Genomic DNA, 10,432 nt, shown 5'->3' on the forward strand with positions numbered 1-10,432 from the left:
GGCCCCGGGGGCTAGGGTCTGGGGCTGCCGCGCGGTGAGCGGGGCGCCGCGGGCGGCTGCGAGCCCCGGGCCGGTGCGGAGGAGGGTTCGGGGCCGGGCACTCCCCTCCGGTTTCCTTTCCGGGGCGCCCGGTGCCGACGCGCGCGCTGCGCTTTCCCCGGGAAATGGCGGCCCCTCTGCCGCTCGCTTGGGCAGTCCCAGGTTCCCGCTTTGCGCGGGAAAATAATAATAATAATTAGGGTGAAAAGGAATAAAAGTAAAGTGTCTACGACTCAGGAAAGGGCTGCGCCGGGCGCCAGATGCGGAGCGAATCGCGCGCGGGGCGGGGACCAGCCCTGCCTCCCCGGGCGCCCAGCCCGCTCTCCAGGAGCACCCCAGTTCCAGCCTCGCCCGCCTCCAGAATTCCGCCCGCGGGTGTCCTTCCCCACCTTTCCTCCTGGGGGCGCCCTCCGCTCCTGCCCTCTTTGTTCCACACAACCACGGCCAGGGCACTGAGCTTCTAAAGGCCCAAACGCGCCTCCTGTTCCAGTCGTTTCCAGACCCTGATTATTCCTGGCCTGAAATCGGCCGCCGCGGACTTGAATTAATCCTGGTCACTGCTGGGTTTATTGGCAATGGCCCCAGGGTGGGCAAGGGGATGAAAGAGACGAGGATAGGCTGAGAAACCACAGCGCGGGTCCCTGTGTATTTTAAGGGGGTGCATCGGCAACCACAGCCCCGAAGCCCTGATGGTAGGCTAAAGGCAGTTTGGGTTTTCCAACAGCGCTAATGAACTAAAGTATTAGCCTTTCTAGCCTTTCTCCAGCCCAGGGGAATTCAAAACCTGGCCTAGGTCTAAGCCCCCTGAGACCTCAGGGGCCCATTCCCCAATCCGTCCAGCACAGCAAACGACTTCCTCATTTTTTTCATTTGTTTTTGTGTCGAAATGCAATTGTACCCTCGCTGGGCTGCGCAGTTGCTATTGAAACGGTTCATTAGGTGAGAGAAAAAGAAACACTATTAAGAGCGAACATGTGTCTTCCTGTATGTTGTTTCTTATTTAGGAGCAGTTCCTTTGTGAAACGCAAACCAAGTTACATGTAATTCTCAATGAGTTCACATTTAGCTGAAAGCTATCTCTTACCCCTTGTAAAATTCTTCTTATTTTCAAATTAATGTTCAGAACACCAAGATTTTGAACTTCACTAGTTGCTTTAGCTCAAGATTATCATATAAATAAATATAGGCACTGCTTGGAGGGAAGTTTCTCTTGAATCACGTAATTCACACCTTTAAAACCCTTATTTCCTGTATCCACATTTCCTTTAAAAATAAGCCCAGTTCTCACTCTGGTTTTTCCTACCCTGTCACAGTTCCTCCTCACCCAGATCCATTTACTGCCATACTTTGGACATTATTAATGGTTTCCTCTATTTCAAAACCCTGTAAAAGAATTTACCTTCTTGGATCCAGAATGTTCCAAAGACTGTGACCCTGCTCCCTCACCATTCCGTCTTGTCTAGTTCCCGGGGGTTTTGAGGCGCCTTTGGTCTCCTGTTTCCCAGCGGGTGGGACACCCTGCTAGCTATTGTCTGAGATAACCAGGTCTGTTTTCACTGCTTCCTGCCAGCAAGGCGGGAGAGAATCCTGTCTTAGACAACTTTAAATGAAAGATATCTGTAACTTGTTCAAGGAGGAGGTATGTGCAAAAAAAAAAACAACCACCAACTTTCTTAGAATTTTTTTCATTCTCAAAGTTAGATGCTATCTTGGTAAATGCTCTTGAGAAGTGTGTATTAACCAGAGGTGAACGGAAAACTTATGGTTAGAGAGCATTCAACAAGCATTTGTGAAGTACCGGTTATTAAACCCCACTGGATGGGGGAAGGATTCCAAATATGAGGAGATCCTAGACCCTGCTTTCAGAGCGCTTACACCCCCAAACCTAGGAAATAAAATATATATGAAGGTAAAAGAAGGGGAAAGGAGATTAAGATTGGCAAACTAATGGAAAATGGGTACTTTTATATACTGCTGACAGGTGTGTAAATTGATATAGCCTATTTGGAGGGTAGTTTGGCAGCGTTAAAATTAATAATGTGCACATTCTATGACCCAGCAATTCCATTTCTCAGTATATATCGTAGAGAAGCAGGCAGGCGTGTACACATATTATGTTATTCCCTTCCATGGCAGAGTTTTGGTAATTTTGAAATTGAAGAAACCTAATGGCCATCAGTAGAGAATGGCTGAATAAACTCTGTACATCTTCTTGGAAATTAGGAAATGGTTAAAAAGAATGAAGTATACCTATATATACTGAGACAGAAAGGTCATTGAGACATTATTAATGAAAAAAGCAAATTGCAAAACAATATATATTGAATGGTACCACTTTGATGAAAACAAAATAAAACCATGAATTTGTATAAGTAAAAATGCATACATAAATGGATAGGAAAGGTGTAGAATAAGACACCCACTAAGAGAGACAAGAATTAAAGGGATTGTGGAGGAGTTTAGTCATATTAATCATACCTGTCCGTAACCATTGTTATAATATTTGAAATTTTACAACTTGGATTAATCTGTATGTTGCTTGGATAGCTAAACACAATTAATTTCAAAGTGATTGATAATATGTAATAAAAGCCATAATTAAAATGCTACAACAATTTTTAAAGGGAGAAAAGAATTCTAAGCTGGAAGGGAGGGCTTGGGGAAGGCTTCACAGAGAATGTACCAGGATTGGAGAGAAAGAGGGAAAAGAAACAGGCAGGAGAAGGAAGCCTAATGTAGATGCCAGGCTCTAGCTGGCACCTCCTCTTTCTTCTGCGTGATGATGTACATTCCCTCACAGGCTGAATCCTGGCCTGTCCTGCCTGCCCAGGTGCAGGCTGGGGAGTGAACTAAATGAACAGGTCACAGTTGATTTCATCGCTATGATTCTGCTGCTGCTAAGTCACTTCAGTCGTGTCCGACTCTGTGCGACCCCATAGACTATGATTCTAGGCATACCTTAAGTTAGATGTAGAAGGAAAAAATGAGGACATGAGTCCTAACAGTGGTATTGGAAAATGGCATTTTGAAAAGGAATGTAGGGGGCACTTCCCTGGTGGTCCAGTGGTTAAGACTTCGCCTTCCAATGCAGGGGGTGTGGGTTCGATCCCTGGTCTGGGAGCTAACATCCCACATGCCTCAGGGCAAAATAAAATAAAATAAAATAAAACAGAAGCAAAATTGTAACAAATTCAATAAAGACTTTTTAAAAATGGCCCATGTCAAAAAAAAAAAAAAAAAACCAACTTAAAAATAGATAAAAATGGAAAGGAGTGTGGTGGAAACAAGGATGGGGATTGATTTTCCTCTGGATACTCAATGAGATATGAACTGGGAAGTAGGTTGGAGGGAAAAGTGTTTGAGAAGGTGATCCATTCCCTCTCCCCAAATATTACAAAAGGAACCCCAAAATACTATGCAAGGTGCCAATGGGGATGAAACATACAACAAAGGGTATGAGAAACAGCCCCAGACCAGGGTTCCAGAAGTGGGGGTGAGGGGACTTGGTCTGGTCTCACACAGACTGTAGCCATGGACAAGTTGTTCAGTGACCACCACCCCTCGTTTTATTGTGGCAAAAATTGGGGAGGGGGTCTAAATGACTAATCACTCAGGTCCTTTTCAGCCTTAGGTTATGATGTTGTGAGATCTTATGGGTCTAACATTGTGATGCTTGTGAATTCCCAGGAAGATGGAAGATGGGAATATGAGATTAGAACAAGGTGCCAGGTCTTGAGGGAAACAAGAGCATTCCCACAGAGCATGTGGCTCTTGGTGTTCTCCCAGGACTGTTTCCTTTCCACCCCTTCACATTGCCTCCTAAGAGCAATGAGAGAAGCAGAAAGACATCGCTGAGTTTTAAGCCTCATGTTATACACACATCCAGCACTGTACTATTATAATAGTCACTTTTGAATTAAAATGTTAGCCTGCATTCTATAAAAATAGTCTCTAAAACTTTCTTTTGTGGAAATAAGTCATAATAGCTCATGTTTATTAAATGCCTTCCTGCCTGCCAGGTAACTGTTCCAAGCATTTTATATGTATCGATGAGTTTCATTCTTACAACAGCCCTAAAGACAGGTACTGTTGTTATACCCATCTTGCAGAAAAGAGAGGCTAAAATGTGCCCAAGGTCACGGCGCAGCTGGTGGGTGGTGGACTTAGGACTCCCACGCAGGCAGTCTCACTCCACCAACCACATCCTCCTGTGTGCGCGGAGAGAACGGGAGGTACCAGCACTCCACTGATTCTCAGATTATGTTCTTTGTAAAGTTTTTTAACGTTATTGTATGCAAATTTTCTGTTAAAACTCTTCTTTATGTCACTATTTTACCTGACTGTGTCAATAAAAGATAAAGAGCATCAGATTGAACCACATCACACTGTACTTTAAACTGTCTTTGTCATGAAGTATTAAATAAGATAAATTTGGTGGTTTCTCTGAAGCCCTTACTGTTCATTTATCCATCTCACCATCCATCATACTTTGCCCGATTTATTTGACTGGCATTGCCAATTTCGACTTGGAATGGAGTAAGTATTTCAAGTCAAAATTCCCATGCTTTGACAGAATGTGTATGGAAACAGGCATAGGACCACCAGCCTCGTACAGGGATGTTTATTTCAGCTGATTCTGTGATGCCACAAGAATTAAGTACAGCAATAGTATAGTTTAGGTCAAAATTGCAACACGTGGTCTGACCAAAGATTTGAAGGTCATTTCTGGGTATGAGAAGTAGTCCTGATGATACAGTTTTGATGCCTAAATGTGGTTATTTCCATGACAACAGGATAAAAATCTAATAGAATGAAATAAAACTTTCTGGGAAAACCCAGGCCCTGTGTTCACTGGTCTGGCCTCAGTAATGGTTCATACACAGAAGTGTGTTAACTTGTATTTTTGCTGTCTTCACTGCTCAACAAAAGCATAACAGTAAACAGTGGTGGTAGACTAGAGGTAAGTTCCAGTAGCTCATACCACATAAACTTTTAGATCAGATGATAATTCACTGGGTTCCCCACCAGAGCGCTAAACTTCCAAATCAACCGTCTTCCAGAATTTCAGTAAGGTGGTCATCCACTCAAGCACTGCCCCTGCTTCTAAACTGGATTTTCAGCCCTGGCTATTCTTTAATAAACAGTATAGATCATTGTCTTGGGGTGGAAAAGAAATGAGCCGTAAAACTCAGTAAAGTTTTTCAGGTCTGCGTTTTCTTTTCTGTGGCTATCATGGGTGATGGAATAGTGACTTCAAAGGAAAGATCACTAGCATATGATTTAATTCTACCCGATTATTCCATTTCTAGGAATAAAGTAACAGATGGGGGTGGGGGGTCAGAAGAAGTGACATTTTAAGCATCTTCCTAGAGTAGCAGCAACTTTTAGGTCAGAAAGGACCTCAGAGGTCCGCTAGCACCATGGTTCTCCAGTGGAGTACCACAGGCCCAGAGTTCCTTGGAGGCCCAAGACAATAAAGAGTGGGGACCAAGCCGCCAAGCTTCCCAGGCCTTCCCCATTTCAATCTGCATAACTCCCCCTCTTCGTGTGTTATATATATTCTGAAAGGTTTTTCGTTTGAGTGAAAGAGAGGTTCTGAAAAATCAACTGATTTGCCCGAGGGCCATAGCTGGTCAATGCAGACCTGGAATCCTTCCATAGCCCCGCCATAATGCACACTGTGAGGTCTAGCTTGTTCCGCCCGCAGATGGAATGGCACCGTATGGCTGGCAGTCTCCTTACTGTTGGAGGTGATACAACCTGCCAGGGCCCCAGACTATGGGGAACACTCACCACTTTGACCAGGGAGCAACACTGCCTGTCACCAACATAGAACCGAAGCAACAGTCCCCCAGCCACTGTTGCCCACAAGGTAACCACTGCCTGAGGACTGACCATAAGGAACACAAGGTGGGGAGAGGCAGGCAGGGGGAGCGGTGGAGGAGGAGGGGCTCCAGGACAGCTGCCTCTGGCTCAGCATGCAGTCTGTTGTAGCTGTGAGAGCCCGCAAGTGGCGCCACCTGTATCCTCAGTGGCCCAGCAGTATTGGATGTCTCTGGAAGCCCCTGGTGGGTCAGGCAGCACAAGGGGCTGCAGCCCACTCACTGACGGACTGGTCTACTCACCCACCACCAAAGGAGGCTACATCCCCTTCCCTCCCACTGAGCATCTCATCTGGGTTCAAAGCTAGTCCCCTGCAAGGACAGGTCACTGTAATAACAAAACACCTCTCTGTTAATCTGAAACTACTCGATTTTAAGGAAACAGAGTAGCATGCCCACTGTTCTGATTTGTTAATTCTCAAAAGAGCAAAAAGACAAAACCAGGCTGGACCCAGTGAAGGGTTTTCTTTTATTATGTTTTCTGTGAATAAATAGATTCAGGAAGGCAAACTGGTTCATTTTCTTCTGGGATGTGTTACTAACTCAGAATCAAAGAGAATTCAAAGTATTTTTATTCATTCATGTATACTCATTTCTCATCTAATTAATACCATAGGTGGCCAAATGTATTTATGTTAGAAACAGAAGGCTAATAACAAAGAAGAAAGGAAAAAAAAAATCCTTAACTCTGGTTCAATGAAGACAAAATGTTTTAAGAGTCACCAGAGATAATTGAGGAATATAAAATTTCTTATCCAGAGATTGTATAAGACTCGGGGCTTCCTGGTGGTCCAGTGGTTAAAACTTTGCCTTCCAATGCAGGGGGTGCAGGTTCCATCCCTGGTTAAGGAGCTAGGATCCCACATGCCTCATGACCAAAAAACCAGAAACAATGTTGTAACAGATTTTTACTTTAAAAATGGTCCACATCAGAAAAAAAATCTTAAAAAAAAAAGTCACCATGTACTACAGTAGCAGCAGATAACCTAAGTCCACTCCACATCGGCTCCATCCCACGCTCTGCTCTCCATCCCTTCTAAAATGTCTCAGACAGCCGCATATCTTCTGCCTCTGAATTGGAAAGAATGTGCTGGCAGTTGATTTTCCCGCCAGATTATTCCAGGACATGACTTGAAATGCTTTTTGAAACAGGACTGATTTGTAATCCGATAGTATAAATAAATTGGGTTAATGCTTGGTTCTAACGTTCGTGGTTGGTTAATTTAGTTAATTTGATCCGTGTCATCCTGATGAAATTGCATTTGATATAGCTCTTTACATTATAAATTGTTAATGCGCTTTAACATATATGACGATAAAATTATTGACTCTTCTCATTCACTTAGAGGTGGCCTTGGAAGAAAATGGTTTGGAAAGTATTACTTGTGCAATAATGATTTGCCCTTGGAGTTCATAAATGGAAGTGTAATAGAGCAAGTGATTTAGCTAGCTCTACTGAAAATGGTTTTTACAGCTACAAAATAATACTAATAAACTACTATTATTTTAATACAGTACTTATGGTAACACACTGAAATATGTTAGAATTTTATCAGGTATGAGACTGGAATTTTTTTTTCCTACCCTTTAAAAACATATTTCTACATACAGTTAGTGTATTTATATTGAATTCCCTTATGTCCTACCTAATTTTATTTCATCACATTTTATTCTCCCAAAGGATAGTTTTGAAATGACAAAGTAAAGATGCTTATTGCAGGATCTGCTTTGTTTTTTCATAAATATTTACAATAGAAAATATTCTGAAGCACAGTACGACAGATTAGGGAAATATCATGGGAACTGAAGATGAATAAATTGAATAAATTTCAGCAATTTTAAAACGAATCCATTAGGGGATGACACTATGAATTTCATGATTATAAACGTTACAGAAGTTTGTTTTTAAAGTTATTTCTATCATTCAAAAGAGAGAAGACCTCTTAGTTCTAGATTTAAAATAATGTATGTATAAAAGCATTTTGATTTATATACTTCTGAAGGGAATGACCTCAAAAGAGTATTTAAAATAAACTATCTTGATAGTCTAGATCCTTCGTCAAGGTGGCTCATCAGCCCAATCAAACTACACCTGTGACACACTGGCCTGTAATCATTGCTGCCAATCTCAAATGCAGAGTGCTGTCTTTTTTTAAAAGACGGTTTGCTGAAGCTCAGAGGCAGAAAAAGTGGTCATTTAAATCAGAATTGCTGGCAGCTGCTAACAGGCCATCTTGCCAGTTGGCTACTTTGTCTTGTTCCTCATCAGCTTGTATATAATAAAAACTTCAAGAAGTTGGGGCATGAAACTTAGTTTACTCTCAATCAGCTATTTATGCTTGAGAAAGAACTTATTTAAATTAAAGAAAGATACTGGTCTAAAAAGAGCTTCCCTGGGAGCTCAGCTGGTAAAGAATCCCCCTGCAGTGCGGGAGACCTGAATTCGATCCCTGGGTTGGGAAGATCCCCTGAAGGAGGGCATGGCAACCCACTCCAGTATTCTTGCCTGGAGAATCCTCATGGAGAGAGGGTTGCAAAGAGTCGGACACAACTGAGTGAATAAGCACACAGCACACACATTGTTCTAAAGAAACCAGATTATTTTATCTTTTCATGAAGGTAGTCAGTGTATTAAGTAAAGTTTACTGTTTCTCACCAAGAGCAATTCATTCAATAAGGGCAAATGCTTGCTTAGGATGTTTTCTTTCCTTCCACTCCTCCCATCTGGGATTACAGTATAGTTTTAAATATTGTTTATAGGAATTCCATATGCTACAATTATGCAAATACAGACACACTGAATCTAATTCTACTAGTGAGTCTTATACAATCTTTCTTTTTGATGTGGACAGTTTTTAAAATCTTTACTGAATTTACTGGCCTTCCCAGGTGGCCCTACTGATAAAGAACCTGCCTTCCTGTGTGGGAGACATAAGAGACACGGATTCAATCCCTGGGTTGGGAAGATCCCCTAGAGGAGGGCATGGCAACCCACTCCAGTATTTTTGCCTGGAGCATCCCATGGACAGAGGAGCCTGGTGGACTACAATCCATGGGGTCAAAACAGTCGAATGTGACTGAAGTGACTTAGCACGCTGAAGTTATTACAGTATTGCTTCTGTTTTATGTTTTGAGGTTTTGGCCGAGAGGCATGTGGGATCTGAGCTCCCTGACCAGGGATCAAACCCAAGCTCCTTGCGACAGAAAATAAAGTCTTAACCACTGGACTGCTAGGGAAGTCTGAGTCTCCTACAATGTCTTGATAAGAAATTTTATATTCCTCAGTTGTCTCAGGACCAGTTAGTTTCCACTGACTCACCTGGTGATGAAAGTAAATCTGAATTTTTCAATATGCCATTCTTAATCACAAAACTCTTGAGCTTTTTCTCTTTACTGGTATACTCATATCTAGGCTAATTCCCAAGTGATGTTTGTTAAGATGTTAAATTAAAATGACACTTTTGATTTCCAGTCCTAAGTGATGGACTCTGAGCACCTGAGCTTTCCTAGAGCACATGAGCTTTTCCTCTGGAGCCCACAAAAATAATGGTAAAAGATGTACAAAGAAAATAAGCCCTTCGCAACCAAGCAGTGGGGGCTGGTGATGGTCATCCGCAAATGGGAGGGAGATTTCAGCAAATTTTTTTCTGTGACTGAAAGCACATAGAAATGTAGATGGCATCACAGAAAGAGCCACAGCTAAGAATAAAAGGAGGAGGGAGCTGCCCTGAAGTTGGGCAGGATGGAAAATGGAAAGTCATTGAAGGTCTGTCTCCAGAACAGCTAGGTGAATGTGTCTCTCTCCCTCCCCTACTCCGAGTAGGGCTTCTGTCAACCTGGCATTTATCCTCCAAACTGACGATCTGAGGTTTCTTCTCTAAAGAAACTGAACAACTGCAGAGCAGATCTAGAATCTGGAGGATGGGTATGGCTCCACCAAGTAAAACTCTCATTCTGGCATTAGCGGGCTCTCAGTTCCTAACCAGGCATCCTAAGATGATGCCTGCTAGTTGGCATGCCCCATGCATGTACCCTGAGGTCCCAAACAGGAACAGTGCCTGCCAAACAATAGCTGTGGAAAGCTTTTCTGTCTGCCTGTAGTAAGCAACCATGTCTTTCATTCTTAAATATGAATGCATGCCCAAAGATCACCAGACATGGTAGGAAAGCCAACATGAAAAAGAAAGATGAAATAAATGGGACGACTGAGTCGAAAACCTCAGATGACACCACCCTTATGGTAGAAAGTGAAGAAGAACTAAAGAGTCTCTTGATGAAAGTGAAAGAGGAGAGTGAAAAAGTTGGCTTAAAGCTCAACATTCAGAAAACGAAGATCATGGCATCCAGCCCCATCACTTCATAGCAAATAGATGGGGAAACATGGAAACAGTGTCAGACTTTATTTCGGGGGCTCCAAAATCACTGCAGATGGTGATTGCAGCCATGAAATTAAAAGACGCTTACTCCTTGGAAGGAAAGTTATGACCAACCTAGACAGCATATTAAAAAGT

The 10,432-nt window shown here is 42.7% G+C and overlaps 1 protein-coding gene across 1 annotated transcript in view; it reads left to right on the forward strand.

Moving 5' to 3' along the window:
* The window catches only part of LOC104997466 (core histone macro-H2A.2), a 52,949-nt gene that overhangs the window by 864 nt on the left and 41,653 nt on the right, over positions 1-10,432 (forward strand).

Source organism: Bison bison, unplaced genomic scaffold (genome assembly GCF_000754665.1).
Source record: "Bison bison bison isolate TAMUID 2011002044 unplaced genomic scaffold, Bison_UMD1.0 scf7180017864309, whole genome shotgun sequence".
NCBI classification, from domain to species: domain Eukaryota; kingdom Metazoa; phylum Chordata; class Mammalia; order Artiodactyla; family Bovidae; genus Bison; species Bison bison.